This window comes from Pongo pygmaeus, chromosome 19, assembly GCF_028885625.2.
Source record: "Pongo pygmaeus isolate AG05252 chromosome 19, NHGRI_mPonPyg2-v2.0_pri, whole genome shotgun sequence".
In the NCBI taxonomy this organism is placed as follows: domain Eukaryota; kingdom Metazoa; phylum Chordata; class Mammalia; order Primates; family Hominidae; genus Pongo; species Pongo pygmaeus.
Window position 1 is genome coordinate 43,963,635 of NC_072392.2, and position 16,923 is coordinate 43,980,557.

Genomic DNA, 16,923 nt, shown 5'->3' on the forward strand with positions numbered 1-16,923 from the left:
GTATCCAAAGAAAAACACAACCTCTCATGGTTTCTTCTGATGGTTGTCATTGGATGAGTCCATCCCTCATGGTTTTCTCCATGTTGACCAAGGTGCAGCAAGCTTCTCAACCCAACTGTAGGAAGCCACCCTCATGTGGTAAAGAGGCCTAATGCATTGGCTGTCTAGGCTCATGGCAAGTTTTGGTGGAGCACCTTCTCATGAGCAACACGCATAAGTTTGCTGTCTACCAAACTTTTCTATTAGAACCTAAGCAAGCCACTGAACACAGGAGCAGTAGATGAATGTATGGAATACTAATTCCTACGAAGACCTTGGTCATCTCGTGTGTTTGATTCAGTGGCCCAGTGGCATTAAGTGTTAGCACCTGATCCAGACTGAATTCCTTTATAATACTCTCGTCATTAGGATATACTTTGCATAACTACTTTCCTATCCTTTCTGTCTTTTCACTTATTTTGTGATCTTGATCTCCAGAAGAAAGATAGGATTCATAGTTGAACCAGTTAAGATCATTGCTTGAGTGGTTTATTTTAAACCATAAAGCTACAGTTGAGAAGTATGTAGCTGTAGCCTTTTGATAAGAATGCATTAAATATAGCATCACACATGAGTACCACAAATGAGGTTAGTAGACTAGCTATGCAATGGCCCACATTCAGTGTAATGTTTTAGTGTCATTTAGTGCCTCTTAAGTTGCTGTTATCTGTTGATCAGTTGCTGTAGTAGGAAATAATACTTTTTTAACAAATGACCCTACCTTTGCTAGTGCTAGGATATTTGTAAAAGCCTAAGGGCTTCTTAAATATAACATTTTGGTCTATTTGGTCTAACCTTAGAAAGATTAGTAGTTTATAATAAAATATATTTGTTCCTGTCAAAACTAGAATGAACTGGGTTTTCTCCCAAGGACTGATGATTCTACTTTGGATAGATGAATTGATATTTTCAGTGCATTCAAAAATTATTACTCTGTAGAAAAGCACCCATTACCACAGGAAAATGCACTCTTTGGAACTAGCCCGATAAATATCTCCTTTCGTCATTGTTTTTGAGGCTAAGATTGATGGGTGCATTGTTTATGCATTTTAACTGGCCATCTTATTTATATTTCAGATTTGATAATCTAGGCTGCTAAGTGATCTCATCCATTTTTAAAAAAAACTGGTAGAGTCCAGTGTTTTCTCAGCTAGTCCCTAAGGAAGTTTCTGCTGCAGCGTGGTCCTTTCTTCAAGGTGTGTGGGATTCAAGGTGGAAAAGAGTATAGCTGGTAATGGTGCCTCGGTCATTCTGCTCAGGGACCTGCCTGTTCCTGCCTTCCTCTCTTCCCTTCCACAGACTATCTCAGATATTTAACTGTGAACTTCTTATCCTTGCCTAACTCTTGAGGATTTCCAAGCTTTGGTTGGGGGATGGAGCAGACAGGAAAATGGTTGTTCCTTGGTTTAAATTTTGTCATTGATTTACTAATAACTTTTAGCACTTGTTTGGATCTTCTTAGATCTGGATGCTTACTTTCTTTTTTAGTGCCTTACATACAATGCTAAAAACTAGGGATACTGAAAGGGAAATGGGTTACAGCATTCTTGAATATATTCAAAAGGCATTTTTCACTTACATTTCTATCAAAAAGTGATGTGACTTGTAGCAGTTTTAACTTCAAGTTGGTGGCAAGGGAGGAAGATTTATTTATTTATTTATTTATTTATTTATTTATTTATTTATTTATTTTAAGGAAGGGGGCAATAAAGAACTGGAGTGCTGAAACATCTCACACAGCAAACGTTCTGCTAGTGGGTACTATGAATCTCTGATATCTGAAAGCCCAAATATATTTGATTTGAATCCATTCTAGAGTTCTTTAATTGATTGACTGCTCTACCACCTATGGAGTTTGTCTCATGTACTTAAAGTACACCTCTGTGCACCATCTTATTTCAGGTTTGTCTTGTGTCACTGACTACATTTGTAAGCCCCTTGAGGGTAAGGATTGTCTACTGTAGTAATCCTTTTCTCCTCAGCGCCTAGCACAGTGCTTTGGCATCTTTGCTGCTTGGTTAATTGATCTAGTCAGGTCCTTCTTTGTTTTGGCTTAAACAACAGAAAATTATTTCTCACAGTTCTGGAGGCTAGAAATCCAATATCAGGGTACAGGTTTGGTTTCTTTTGAGGCCCCTCTGCTTGGCTTGTGGATGGCCGTCCTCCTGTGTTCTCACGTGATTCGGGTCTTTTTTTTTTTTTTAACCAAGTTTTTCTAGTTAACTGCATTAGTGTTTTCATCAGCTGTTACAGGTGAAATACAATTTGGTATGAAAAAGGAAAGAGTTCCAGGTGTATGTTTTAGTATGCAAATACTTTTCTATTTTTATATTTACATGTCAATGACTTGCTGTCTGAATTGCTTATTATATTTGAAATTTAACTGTTGTATGACCTAAGACTGTTTAGAGATTTGAAAACCAAACTACAGGGAATTGCACTAATATTCTGAAATGCAAGGTAAAGATATTAGTGAGGTTTTTTTTACTTTTTAACTGAAACAGAATATATCTTTTTAATTTAGGAAGCACCTTATGAATTGGAAACAACTTTTTTCTAAAATGATTATAATGGAACATAAAAATATTCTCCCAGTGATGCATCATTTGATTCAAACCGCCATGTAACTAACTACTGGGGTATTATAAGATTCACTTAATTCAAACATATATTCATTTAATGCACTTTGCAAGTATTCTTCTGGAATAGCATATGACAAGAAACTGTATTTGCCCCCATTACCTTGGGGACATACACCCAGGGATACTAACTGATGGCTAAAAAAGTGGCATGCAATTTTGAGAGAGATTGTTGTTTCTCCATGTAGACAAGGAGAGATATTTGTAGAAGTGATGCAGCATTTTACCAGATTTATCACTGAACAATTTAGTCTAGCTGACTTGATTTATCTTTCTGTTGAATTTAACTAGCGGAATAACTTATCAGTATTGGACAGTTGTGTAAAAGTAGTGAATTACTCATTAGCTTGCTGGTAAAGATGGTGCTGTGACAGTTCAATTAAGGTTTCATTAACAACTGTCTGCTGTATTTTATCTCAAAATAAGAGTTCCAGTTTACCTGGTAATGTGATTGTGGGATAGCCTGAGATAATATTTGTTGCCACTGATAGAATGTTGTTTATGGGTTATCAAGATATCATATATAATTTGACCTTCTGTTTGAGACATTACAGCCTCCAAACACCCACATGGACATTTTCATAATGCAAAAACAAAACACAAAGCAACCCACAAATAGTAACTTCAGTCATTTGGTGAGTAATATAAATCTACTTTTTGTCTGCAGTTCACATTTGCCAGAGGAAAATGCTGTGGTTAAAGATGTAACAACTTTGGGACGAAGAGTTTCAGGGGCTCATAATTTTGAGAGATGGAGGAAGTTGACTGCATGAGAGTGGTTTGAGGATCGCTATGCCTAGACCGTTTTTGACATTGACAACTTAACATATCAGAGATGGAATTAATGGCACATATTGCCATGTTGGTAAAAGTGAGTCTGGGAAAAGCCTTTTTTATAAAATTAGCATTTTGGTTTGTGACTTGCCTGATTAATTAAAAGATCAAAAATTCTGGGATTCACTTGCTCTGTTGCCTTTGTGTACTCCAAGTAATGTTGGAGGTCTTTGAATTTTATTATTCTAATAACTTCAGCAGGTTACTTTTATCTGTCTTTCAAAACTGTAGTGATAGTTACTTACTAGCTCTGTGATCTCGATAAATTATTTGACTTCTCTGTTCCTCATCTATAAAATGGGGATAATAATAGTACTTATCTCAGGATTGATGTGAAGATTTAAGTGAGGGTAATTCTTGTAAACCAATGATTACACTGTCTAGCACACAGTAAGCATCAATAAATGTTAGTTGTTTTTATTGTAGTTATTGTTGGTAGAAAAATCAAGCTGTTGTGTTAGTGTGCATGGAAGTGTCTTCATAGATTGTCAGATTTATCAGGTGAAATCAGCATGCAGACTGTTTTTGGAGGCATGACTCTAAATAACGTAGCGTGTCCCCTCAGTTGTACTGTATGTCAGGGAGATTTGAAAATGGTTGAATTTAAAGCCAAGGGGAAAATACTCTGTGCTGTCCTGTCAACTAATTAAAAACAAATAAAAATAATACACATTTGTATGGACTTTGTAGGTGTTTTAGTCAGATCATCTGCACTGTTTTAGAAAGTATTATGGATTTATATACTGGGAGGAAATTAATTTTTTCTTTTCATAATGTAACAAATGAAAGACATCCTTATTGTCGAAGTTCCGCTTTAGTAGAGATTCACTTTGCTTATGTTTGGATGAAAAAGTGTGAATTGCTAAAGATCCCAGTGAGGTGGGAGAAATATAGTGATTTAACGAAAAAATTATTCAGTATAAGCCCTTGTGCGTGGTAGAGATTGTCTAGCTTGCTCATCTTGTGAACATGAGAGGCATCTTTTTTTCTTATGTTTTCTCTGGTCCTCTTACTCCGCATAACAAACTAATTTGGAAAAATGGAGAATGCTTTTGGGATATGTTTGGGGAAAATCCTGGAGTAAGTTGCATCAGAAAGAGTAGTATACTAAAGGGTATTTTGTTATTAACTGTGTTTTACAGGTTGAGAATCTGTAGTACTGAGAAGTTTCTCCACTATCAGCCGAGATTAACAGCCACAGCTGGATTCTTTGGGGGCTCTGCTTTGTGAAAAGAGCTTTGAAGAAGCAGAGCCTGCACCATAAAAAGGAAACGGTTGCTCTTCTAGACATAACAAAGCATCCGTATGAAACTAGAAATGTGGAAATCTGTATTGTTAATTTTAACTACAAACGAACTTACTTTTGGAAATTACAGGTTCATGATCATAAAGTAGATAAAACAAAGAGTAGAGAATAAAAGTAACAATCTGATGATTCTGCACCCACTTCTTGGTGGTTGAAACTCTATAGCCTATAACATTGAAAGTCATTTTGTACTTAGACTCCTGAAAAGATTATCCAAATTATGTTCAAAAAACCACAGCACAAAAAATAAACTTGTTTTATTCTTGGGGAGAAATTTCATGTTATACTGTCAAATATTAATTTAGAAAAAAAGACTTTTTTTTTCAAAGGCATTTCAGAAACATTGCCCTTTCAAACAAGCTAAAACAATATCCCTCAACATTAAATGCCATCTTTTTAGCCGTCAGTACCACTGGGTGTGTGTCGTAAAAGAGAAATGGGGGCAGATGTAGTTCCCTTTCATATGCTATACCAGAACAAAAAATTTGTAAAATGCGTAAGTGCATTAACTGAATATATGTTTGAATTTAAATTCTGGGTTTTTACCTTCAAAGCACAGGCAGCTGTAGATACAAAAAGTCCTCTAATGGAGTACTGGAATGTTTCATTGTCTTCACAACTTGGAGTGTCAGAGTTTTCTCTGCCTTCTATATTGTAAAACTGAGTGACTATTCTTGGTCGTTTTTATTAGATTTATTGATGTCCAAGCAGTTCAAGAATTAACTGTTCGTATACTGTGTGTTTCCTTAACATGCTTATTTGGTTTCTTTGATGGAGATTGTCAGGGCCATAGGAACTTTTTCATTTGTCATCCAGCCAATAAATGGACAGAAGCTGTTAGAAGCTCTTTAATTATGCGTCTCTTTGGGTTTTAATTCTGAGTCCCTGTGCCTCTATGCTACTCCAGTGAATTATTTGTTGATTGGGCCATCTAATACAGGTCAACAATAACTAAAATAGCTTGTCAGTGTGATCCTGATGTTGCTTGGAAGTAACAGAGTGTCTGAGGCAACAGTTGTAACACTGTCAGTGAGCACATAACAAGTCATGATAGACATAGTCAGTAGTTGTAAGGTACCTAGTGCGGAAACAGAAAAAACTGGTACTCTGGCATTATGGAAAGATGACTTCTAAGTGAACTCTACTGAGATTGAACTTTAACACTTAGTTGTAATGGTGTGAGTAGAGGGAGTATATATGGGGATGTCTGCCACTGATAATGATTGGTGCTCTTTACCTAAACCCAGTTTTGAAATAATTTGGCTAATTGAGTCATATCTACTATGAGGCAGTGAAAGCTTTTAACACTAGTCTATATATTTTTATTGTCACTTTGCTGTGGACCAGCACTTTTGCAAGCACCAAATGGGGATATTTAGTCTTATAAATAATTTTGTGAACCTCTATTAAGCTGCTGCTGCTGTTGTCTGTATTGTGCTTAGTACTGAGGTGTAGGGATGTTTAAGTCACCATATTGCTTTGGAGGAGTTGACAGTCAAGTAAACAATATGAACAAAGACACATGCCTACTCTCAGGGTGTCCTCAGCCTTGGTGGAGAGGTGAAACTAAATTTGAAACCATTAAATAAAAACTTAAGAATATATTATTTTCAGGCCAGGCATGGTATCTCACGCCTGTAATCCCAGCACTTTGGGAGGCCGAGGAGTGGATCACCTGAGGTCAGGAGTTCAAGACCCTCCTGACCAATATGGTGAAATCCCATCTCTACTAAAAATACAAAATTAGCCAGGTGTGGTGGCACATGCCTATAATCCCAGCTACTTGGGAGGCTGAGGCAGGATAATCACTTGAACCCAGGAGGCGGAGGTTGCAGTGAGCCAAGATCGTGCCATTGCACTCCAGCCTGGGCAACAAGAGCGAAACTGTGTCTCAAAAAATATTTATATTATTTTCACTTGTTCTTACAATATTCAATTATTGTATGTTACTATTTGCCAGGCACTGTGCTGGAGACAAGGATTAAAGGTGATTATGACCTACTGGGTGAAATAGATTTGTAAATGGATTATTATAATTCATTGCCATAAATGCAGCAATAGAGATAGTCCCTGGACATCAAGGGAGTGTAGAGGAGGGATTTCTATGGAAAGTCAGGATGCTTCCTAAAATAGGTAATTCTTCAATGAGTTTTAAGAATGAGAGTCAATCAATGGGGAAGGGCAGTCTAGGTGGAAGGGCCTATATGCAGGAGACTACAGGGCTGGAGATGCTGAATGTGCAGTGCGGTGGGTGGTAGGAGGTGTAAGCTAGAGCTCAATCATGAAGAGGTTGGAATGTCATGCTTGAGGCACTAAAAACAGCTTTTTATTATTAAAGCATATGTGTACATATAGCACATAAACAGTTAAATAGCATGTCTGTGGTATTAAGATTTTACGAGGGGATGATTAGGAAAATAGCCTAAAAAGGCTCCTTAGGTGGGCAATGATGAGAAAAGGTTAAAACTCTGCGAATGGCAACTACTGAAAGTTTTTAAGTAAGAGAGACTTCGTCAGATTTAATTTTTTTTTTGGATATGTAAAATAGAAGAGTAGAGAGAACTGAGATCTGTCTGAGTCTTAGGGAATGTTCTCAGTTGTAGGTGGAATAAGCTACTGGAAGCAGAACTAAAGGGCAGTCAGGAAAATGTGTTCACAGTGATTGACAATCTAAGTATGGCAGAAGATCGTTAGGAAAATGGGAGTGATCTTTGGTGCTGATAAAAAGTCAAAGAAGGCCAGCCATGGTGGTTCACACCTGTAAACCCAGCACTTTGGGCAGCTGAGGTGGGCATATCACTTCAGCCCAAGAGTTCGAGACCAGCCTGGACAACATAGTGAAATCTCATCTCCACTAAAAATACAGAAAAAAAAAAATTAGCCTGGTGTGGTGGCACGCACCTGTAGTCCCATCTACTCAGGAGGCTGAGGTTGCAGTGAGCTGATATCACACACCACTGTACTCCAGCCTGGGCGAAAGAGTCAGAACCTGTCTCAAAAAAAAAAAAAAAAAAAAGAAAATTAAGATGGAGAAAAGGCCATTGTATTTAGCCTGATAGTAAATAGATCATTGATGGCATTTGAGAGAATGATTGTGTTTGATTGATTCTAAAGAATGTCTTAAGTATTCAGTATTACTTTTTACAATTTTTTAAAATTATTAATACAATTCTTCCAAATCTCGTTTTTGTTTGTTTGTTTTTAGTTTAATAAACCAGAGAACTTGATGTTCAAGGTGCCATTTCCTTGGGAAGGATTTTTTTTTTTGGGGGGGGACAGAGTCTCCCGCTGTCACCAGGCTGGAGTGCAGTGGCATGATCTTGGCTCATGCAACCTCCACCTCCCAGGTTTAAGGGATTCTCCTGCCTCAGCCTCCCGAGTAGCTGGGATTACAGGCACATGCCACCACGCCTGGCTAATTTTTGTATTTTTAATAGAGACGGGGTTTCATCATGTTGACCAGGATGGTCTCGATCTGTTGACCTCGTGATCAGCCTGCCTCGGCCTCCCAAAGTGCTGGGATTACAATTGTGAGCCACGACGCCCGGCTTTTTTTGTTGTTGTTTTTTTAAACAATAGGGTAATAGATTACTAAACTAAACTTGTTAGGAAACAAGGTTCTGGTCCTAGCCTTGCTGCCAACAATGCTGTGACCTTGGTAAAGTTATTTAAACTTTCTGAGTCTTGGTTTTCTCATTTATAAAATCCTGTGTTTCCTAAGATTCTATTATAAAATGATATTAGTATTTGCACAGCATAGTGTCATTGGAGTTTGCTAGTGACCACAAGACAACTTTCTCTCTTCAGGACTACAGTGTTAAATAGCTTCTAAAATTGTTTAAAGGAGGAATGAGATAAATGTCACCCTGTTCCAGAGTGGTGACTTTTATAGAGTTTTCTAATTTGGGATTAGATTTTAAATGTTCATTTTTTTTTTCAAGAGACTTGTTTTCTTCTATTACTGAGTTAGTGGTAAGGATTATACATGTAGTTCAGCTGTGGAGAAGAGCAGGCCTATTTGCAAATGAGCAATTTCTTCCTACATGTCCATTTGATACTACTATTTTCCTGATAATATTTACCTTTTTAGTGTTTTAGACTTTAAAAACTTGCTTAGTTTCTTACAATATTTTGAGTGATTTTTAAATTTTTAAGTAAAATTTAATGTTAAGTATTTTGTCATCTTTTGTGTGTGAGTAATCAAGTAAGATGATTTGGGGACCAGTGCTTACATTAATTTGCAAGTTTCTTTAAAACAAATTTCTTTCCAGGAGTCTCTTTTAAATTCTGAATTTGTATAAGAGAGTTACTAGTTTGCATGTGGGCCTCCCAGAAAATGAGCTTTGACACAGCTTTAAGGCTGTAGTAGTTTAGGGCTTACAGTGCCCAAAGAGGGAGAGTAGCTTCCTAAAGCTCTTGTCCAAGAGGAAGGGAGCATTTTTGCAGACACCCTCAGCAAACCAGCAGTGCTATCCAGTAAATACATAGTGAAAGTATGCAATCTTAAATTTTCTAGTAGCCACAGTAAAAAAAACTAAAAAGAAACAGGTGACATTAATTTTAGTAATGTATTTTAACCCTATATCCAAAATATTGTCATTTCAACATGTATTCACTCTAAAAATTATTAATGATCTATATTACTTTTTTTTCATACTGAGTCTGCAAAATCACTGTGTATCTTCATGCTTAGAATATGTCTCAGTTTGGTCTAACCACATTTTAAGTGTTCTGTAGCCACATGTGGTTATTGACCAGCACCAGCATATTGATCTCTGGCTTTTTTTTTTTTTTTTTTTTTTGAGACAGTCTTGCTCTGTCACCACACCTGGCTATTTTTTTGATTTTTTTGTGGAGATGGGGTCTCACTTTGTTGCCCAGGCTAGTCTCAAACTCCTGGGCTCAAGCAGTCTGCCCACCTTGACTTCCCTAAGTGCTGGGATTACAGGCCTGAGCCACCACACCTGGCCTCTCTTTGGCTTTTGTTGGATTACATACTCATTTCTGAACCAGTCACTGTCAATGAAGGTAAGATTACTTTTGGAGCAATCAGATCCACTTCTGGACCTGGAGATGGAGTCAGTTTTAAATGGGAGGGATGAATACCAGCAGTGAATGCCAGGAATGCAGTCATTTATGACCAAGATATTGCATTTGTCTGACTTATGTCAGACTCAGAAGAACTTGAGTGGGTATATTTATGGAACAAACTGGAATAATGATCTCTATAGAGAAGTCCTGTCTGTCCTGAGTTATTTGGAGGCATTTTTCCTTTTCTTTTCTGAAGCTTTGTTTGCCTAACGTAGCAGAAGGTAAAATTGGTACCTGATCTTTGCCATGTTTGCTTTCCTTCCCAATTAGAGCAGATATCTCCTATTGATTTCTCTTTTTATCCTCTCCGTGTTGTGGTTTTGTTATCTGGGTAAGGTTCTCAGTCTTGTTTTCAATTTAAGTGGTATAGAGCTCAGTAGTGTCAGGCAGCAGGCTTCTTACAGGGGAATGGACAACACAGAAACTTTTTGTTTATCCATTCTTTGACCTAAAATTCTTGCTCTGAGCTACAGAAAAAAGGTGAAAAGAGACATTTGAACAAATAGATAAAATTAGTCATTTGACCCAGATTGCAGCTTTTCTTCCTGTCTGCATGGATAAAAATGATCCTTCAATTTACATAAGCAGGTGATTTTTCTTACATACTAATTTTCTTAATGTACCATGGCAGAGAGTTGCAGATTTGCAAATTGTGTAAGTTAATTGAAATAAGCCAGGTGACTTTATTTCACTGTATTATCTTACCAGTATAAAAGTACCCAAAGGGTACAATTATCAGGTGATTGTCTCATTGCACATCTAAATTAACAGGCAGCCTGGTGCAGAGGGTTTTTCCCCACTTTCTTCTCCACTTCTCTCTCTTTTCTAATTTTTTAAAATAGGAAACTTGATTTCTATATATACTTCAATAGAGCTGGAAATTTAGTAATACAGATGTGGAGGAAATTTGAGCTTTATTAAAAGTAATCCAGAAGCTATAAAAATTGGCAAGTAATGTGGTTATTGTGCGGAAGGAGGGGCTTGGTTTGGGTTTGAATTGCCTCAGAGAATTATGTGAGCATCTTCAACCACGTTTAATTGATTGGCTTCCTCTGTGTTCATTTTCCCACGTTCTGCAGGTTACAGTAATTGGAGTTATCCTGAAGTTAACTGGGTGTATACCATAGCCAGCGTTCAAAGTAAATATTGACAGGCATTCTTTTAAAAACACACGCTAATTAATTATAACACTGTTTAAAACATTTTAATAAAATTGAAATTTTTGAAAGGTGCAACAGTTGGTTGTAGGGATTCTTTGCAGAAGATTTATGAGGACAAATAATGTCGACCAACAAAGCACCTTTCTTTATTAAGACTTTCAATACTAAACTTAATAATTAATGTTACTTAATTTCTCAGATGTTATAATATTCACTTAGTGATATATACAGGGATTAAATTATACTCCTTATAGCTTTGAAATAATGATTTGGAAAAGAATCATAATTTTAAGCTAGTAAAAGTTGGGCCAGTCTTTTTTCAGTTTAAAGAAAAATAATTTAGAGGAACTTTTAGAACAAAAGCAGTTAAAGAATGACCTGAGGAGAACATTTAACATTTAAAGGGATAGTATGATTTAGTAGTCAAGGCTGGGCTCATTGGCTCATGCCTGTTACTCCAGCATTTGGGAGGCTGAGACCAGAGGATTGTTTGAGCTCTGGGCTGTGTAGCAAGAGCTCATCTCTACAGAAAATAAAAAATAAAAATTAGCTGGGTGTGGTGGCACACACTTTCAGTCCCAGCTATTTAAGAGGTTAACTCTCTTTAAATCCTAGCTCTGCCCCTCGATATCTGTGGGTAAATTATTTTATCTCTATGTACCTCATGGTCTTCATGTATACAGCAGAGATAGTAGTAGTATTCCAGTAATTGTAGGGTTGTTGTGGGGATTTTTTTTTCTTTTTTTTTTTTTGAGACGGAGTCTCGCTCCGTCACCAGGTTGGAGTGCACTGGCATGATCTTGGCTCACTGCAGCCTCTGCCTCTCGGGTTCAAGCAATTCTTCTGCCTCATCCTCCCGAGTAGCTGGGACTACAGGCACACGCCACCATGCCCAGCTAGTTCTTATATTTTTAGTAGAGACAGAGTTTCACCATGTTGGCCAGGATGGTCTCAATCTCTTGACCTCATGATTCGCCCACTTCGGTCTCCCAAAGTGCTGGGATTACAGGCATGAGCCACCTTGCCACGTTGGATTTTTTTTTTTAGTATAGTGGTGCCTTGAGCTCCTGGGCTCAAGTGATCCTCCCACCTCAGCCTCCTGAGTAGCTGGGACTGTAGGTGTAACCCACTACACCCAGCTGATTTTTTTATTTTTTAAGAGGTGGTGGTCCTGGGAGTCTTGCCATGTTGTCCAGGCTGGTCTCAAACTCCTGTCCTCAAGCAGTTCTCCCACCTCAGCCTCCACAGGTAGCTGGGATTATAGACATATGCCAGTGTTTCTGGCTGTTGTGAGGATTAAATGAATTATTATGTATTTAAAGTCTTAGAGCTAAGTTTGGCATTATGTAAATGTTAGCTATCATAATTATTATTACTGATTTCAGTATGAGTGAAAAAAAATAGTACCTCCTGAAAACTTACTAATTTAGGGAAAATAAACAGCTTTTGTGTGATGGTTGACAGGTATCAGGTATGTGACTTCACTAGAGATTTTTTTCTGATTAACTCCAACTGTTTTTGAAAAATTCATTCAAATTCTAGAATGCTTTCCAAATGTAAAATTTTCTTTAGCACATAAAAGGAAGGTTTTTTCTTTGTTTTTCACCCTCCTCCTTATTATCAGAGTAATAGTGTGTTTATTGTAGGACCCTTGAAAAACACAGAAGAGCTAAAAGGAAAAACAGTCGTTTGTAACCTACAACTCAGAGATAACCACTGATAGCATTTTGGTGTATTGTTTACAAGACTTTGACCTGGAATGTGTGGGTGTGTTTGTAGTATTATTTAGAGTTGGGTCATGATCACACTGTATTTACAATTTTGTATCCTGTTTGTTTCACTAACATTGCAGAATGCGATTTTGGTCATTTGTTTTGAGGGCTTTTTCATTCTCACAAGCATAGAGGTCTGCCTCAAATAAACTAGAGAGTTGGAAGATACTTTAGAATGCATTTAGTCTAGCTGCCTCATTTTATAAATGGGAAAATTGAGACCCAGAGAAGCTAAGACATTTGTTCAGCGTTGCACAGCTGGTTGGGGGCTGAGCCGGAGTTTTTGCTGTTTTGCTGCTTTACCAGTAATACCTGTCCAACTAAATCCCTATTGAAAATGGAGGAAGTGTTCTTATAAAAACAAAACAAATAAAAAATGAAAACTCTATGTAAATGAAACCAGGAACGTGCATCTGAGAAAAACCATGGAATATTTAGATTAATCTGTTTGTTATTTTGTGTGGGCCAGTGACTCGGATTAAATGTTTTCTGATTAAATGTCACAGACTACAAGATTTTTGGTGAAGAACAACTCAGTCTTTTCATGTTATATGTAACTAAGTTGTATATCTATTTTGAGCATATCATTCTTCCACCTATTTTTTGAAAAGTTTTAAACCTCAGGAAATTTGAAAGAATTGTATGATATATCCAATGTGACTAAGTTGTATATTTATTTTGAGCATATCATTCCCCTACCTATTTTTTGAAAAGTTTTAAACCTCAGGAAATTTGAAAGAATTGTATGATATATCCAGAAACCGCGCTCCTAGATTTCTTCTCAATTAACATTTTGTGACTTTTGCATTACCTACTTTTTTTTTTTTTTGAGATGAAGTTTTGCTCTTGTTGCCCAGGCTGGAGTGCAATGGCGCGATCTCGGCTCACTGCAACCTCTGCCTCCTGGGTTCAAGCGATTCTCCTGCCTCAGCCTCCCGAGTAGCTGGGATTACAGGCATGCACCACCACGCCTGGCTAATTTTTGTATTTTTAGTAGAGAGGGGGTTTCTCCATGTTGGTCAGCCTGGTCTCGAACTCCTGACGTCAGGTGGTCCGCCCGCCTCAGCCTCCCAAAGTGCTGGGATTACAGGCGTGAGCCACCACGCCCGACTGCATTACCTACTTTGAGGCTATTTCTACAGAACTTGTGGAGGTTGGGTTATGATTAATTTAAGACTTATACAGTGTTAAGAAATTTGTGGTCACTGCATCAACTCACTGTTCCATGTAATGAATTTTGTAAGCTCTCCAACTAGAGAAGGAACTCGAAGTTTTAAAGCTTGTGGCTATTTTGGAATGCTATTCATTCTCTTAATAATTAAAACAAAATTCAGTGTGAATCAAATGTGTAAATGAAACATGTACCAGTCAAAACTGGGCTTCAGGCAGTATAGAAATATTCCATTCTACAAACTTTTTGTTTTGTTTTGTGGTTTTTATCTCAGGTTGAGACTTAAGGGAACATTTTCAAAATAGTGTAAGATCTGGTTTCACAATTCTATGACAGAGGACATGATTTTATTGTTGAAGTTAAATTTTAAGTTATTGTAGTTTTTTTTAAAGTAAATTACCCTAATGCAGTCATATGAGCTGATGATGCTATGATTTGTGTCACTGCTCTGTATTTTTCAGTACCAAATAATTCCTTTGTTAAACTCATTTTCAGTAAATGAGCCATTGTTTACCCAAGGGTAATGATTATTTCCTCTATATATAGTACAAAGCCTTAAGAAATAGATTTTTAAATCTAAAATATGAGTTAATGATTGGAAAAGGCTGAAATCATCACTGTATCAACTGTATGTGTGAAAAGGGCAACTGCTGTGTTTGCTGCCTAGGCTACAATATAAGATACTATGTTTACAAGAAATCGAATGACAGCAAGCCTTTAAAAGTGAAGTCTTTCGGTTTAGATGCAAAAAGGGTGGTTCTGTTGAGTCAACCCAGCTATTTCATTACATAGTTTCAAAATGTAAACACCTAGAATGAGGTAGCTGGAGTGCAAATCTAAATGGCTTGTGACAGGTAAGGAAGTACATAGGCAGCAGTTACTGGTTTTCTTGATGCAGCTGATATCAGTATCTGCAAATAAATCACTGACTTAAAGTACCTCAGCAGGAAAGACATTAAATAGGGACACTGTAATGTTTAACTGGTATGGGTGCTGAAGGTCTAGTTATCAGCATCTGTGAGCTTGTCTCTGTAGGTGGGCAAACTTTAAATAACTAGTTTTTGTACCCTGATTTTCTTTTCCTCTTAAAGTAGATACTCATTCTTGAAGACAATCTGTTTCTCTCAATGCTAATGTAAGTGCTTATAACCACTTGTGACATGTTCTTTACCCACTGATCCACTAAAAATGATGAGAGTTTCGAAGATTCGGGTCATGTCTTAGTTGCTTCTTCAGAGCCTAGCCTGGTCCCATGATGGGTGCCTGTTGGTTGCTGAATTGAAAACTTCTAGGCTGGGCATGGTGGCCCATGTGTGTATTCTCAGCTACTCAGCCTACTTAGGAGGCTATGGCAGGAGGTGCTTTCGAGCCCAGGTGTTTGGGATTTTAATATGCAATGATTGCTCCTGTGAATAACCACTGCATCTAGCCTGGGTGACATAGCAAGACCCATCTCTATGTAAAAAAGGAAGAAAGTTTCCAATGCTGAGTTTGTATGTGATGGTGACTCTGAAAGAAGAAACCATCAGCAGCCAGGCGCCGTGGCTTACACCTGTAATCCCAGCACTTTGGGAGGCCAAGGCCGGTGGATTGCTTGAGCTCACGAGATCAAGACCAGCCTGGGCAACATGACAAAATCCCGTCTCTACTGAAAATACAAAAATTAGCTGGACGTGGTGGAGTGTGCCTGTAGTCCCAGCTACTTGGGAGGCTGAGGTGGGAGCATGGCTTGAGGCCAGGAGGCAGAGGTTGCAGTGAGCTGAGATTGTGCCACTGTACTCTAGCTTGGGCAACAGAGCCAGATCCTGTCTCAAAAAAAAAAAAAAAAAAAAAAGTGCTATAGTTGGTTCTTGCCATTATGTATTAAAAGATCCCCATTTCTTCACATACTGGCAGAATTTTTATGAGAGGACATTTGTTATTATTTATTATTATTATTATTATTTAGACCCAACCCCGTGGTATTGGTTTTGTTTTCTTATGTTTGGATTTATTATTTTTTTTTTTTTAAGAGTAAGAGCTCTAATCTAAAAATAGTATATGGTAACCAACTATGTCCAGAAATAGTCCTTTATTTTGAAAAGAAATAGTCATTTATTTATGCTGTTTTCTATAATCTACATAAAGTTAAGGAGGCTATTGAACTGTTTGGGGAAAACACCCTTTTCTTTGCAGTACTGTGATCTATGTTAGAAAAATAGAGATCCAGTTAACAGAAACTGTGTCCAAAGTCTTATCTAATATATCAAAACATGCCAAAGTAGTCTGCGATGCTAGAGTAGAAAAAGTTCAATTCTAAGCTCTTTATTCTGTTTTATAAACTTATGAATAAATGGCAATTTAGTGTATACTAGAGATCCTTTTTCAAATTAGTGAGCAAAGAATGGCTTATTCCAGTGGTATGGTGGCATATGTTTAACAACAGGCTCTCTGAAAAATAAAAAAGCTGTAGTTTGTAGGGTTTGCTGATCTCTGTGGTGTAAATACTATAATGGCCAATTTCAAGCCACTAATGTGAAGTCACTAAATGCTGAATTGGAGAAAGATATGCACTAGCACGCCCTTATATAGTATTTTCATCATACAGATAAAATAGGTGTTAGATAACCTTAAGAGCATAAATCATAATAAAATAACTAGGGAGTGATGATTCCTAAGTATTTGTTACCTTTGTTTTAAATATGATTTATTTTATTCTAAGTTTATATAACAGTTTTTTTATGGTTATGTTTCACAATCAGCTTACAAAATTCCAGAAAATGTAACTGTCATGAGCAGTATGCACCAGTTCCAGCACACTAGTTTATTTTGTACCTTTGTTGGGATACTTAGCAAGCAGTGGGGAAGAATAAAGTTTATATTCATTATATACAAAAATGAAGTCCAAGTGGATTAAAGATTTTAAGAAACA

The 16,923-nt window shown here is 37.2% G+C and overlaps 1 protein-coding gene and 1 long non-coding RNA gene across 3 annotated transcripts in view; both read left to right on the forward strand.

Annotated features, from left to right (window-relative positions):
• The window catches only part of NLK (nemo like kinase), a 152,759-nt gene that overhangs the window by 1,511 nt on the left and 134,325 nt on the right, over nucleotides 1-16,923 (forward strand). The gene's annotated exons all lie outside the window — the stretch shown is intronic.
• LOC134738707 (uncharacterized) lies at nucleotides 4-5,092 on the forward strand. The gene is made up of 2 exons (XR_010124624.1): nucleotides 4-3,549; nucleotides 4,655-5,092. It is a non-coding gene; the product is annotated as an uncharacterized LOC134738707 (long non-coding RNA).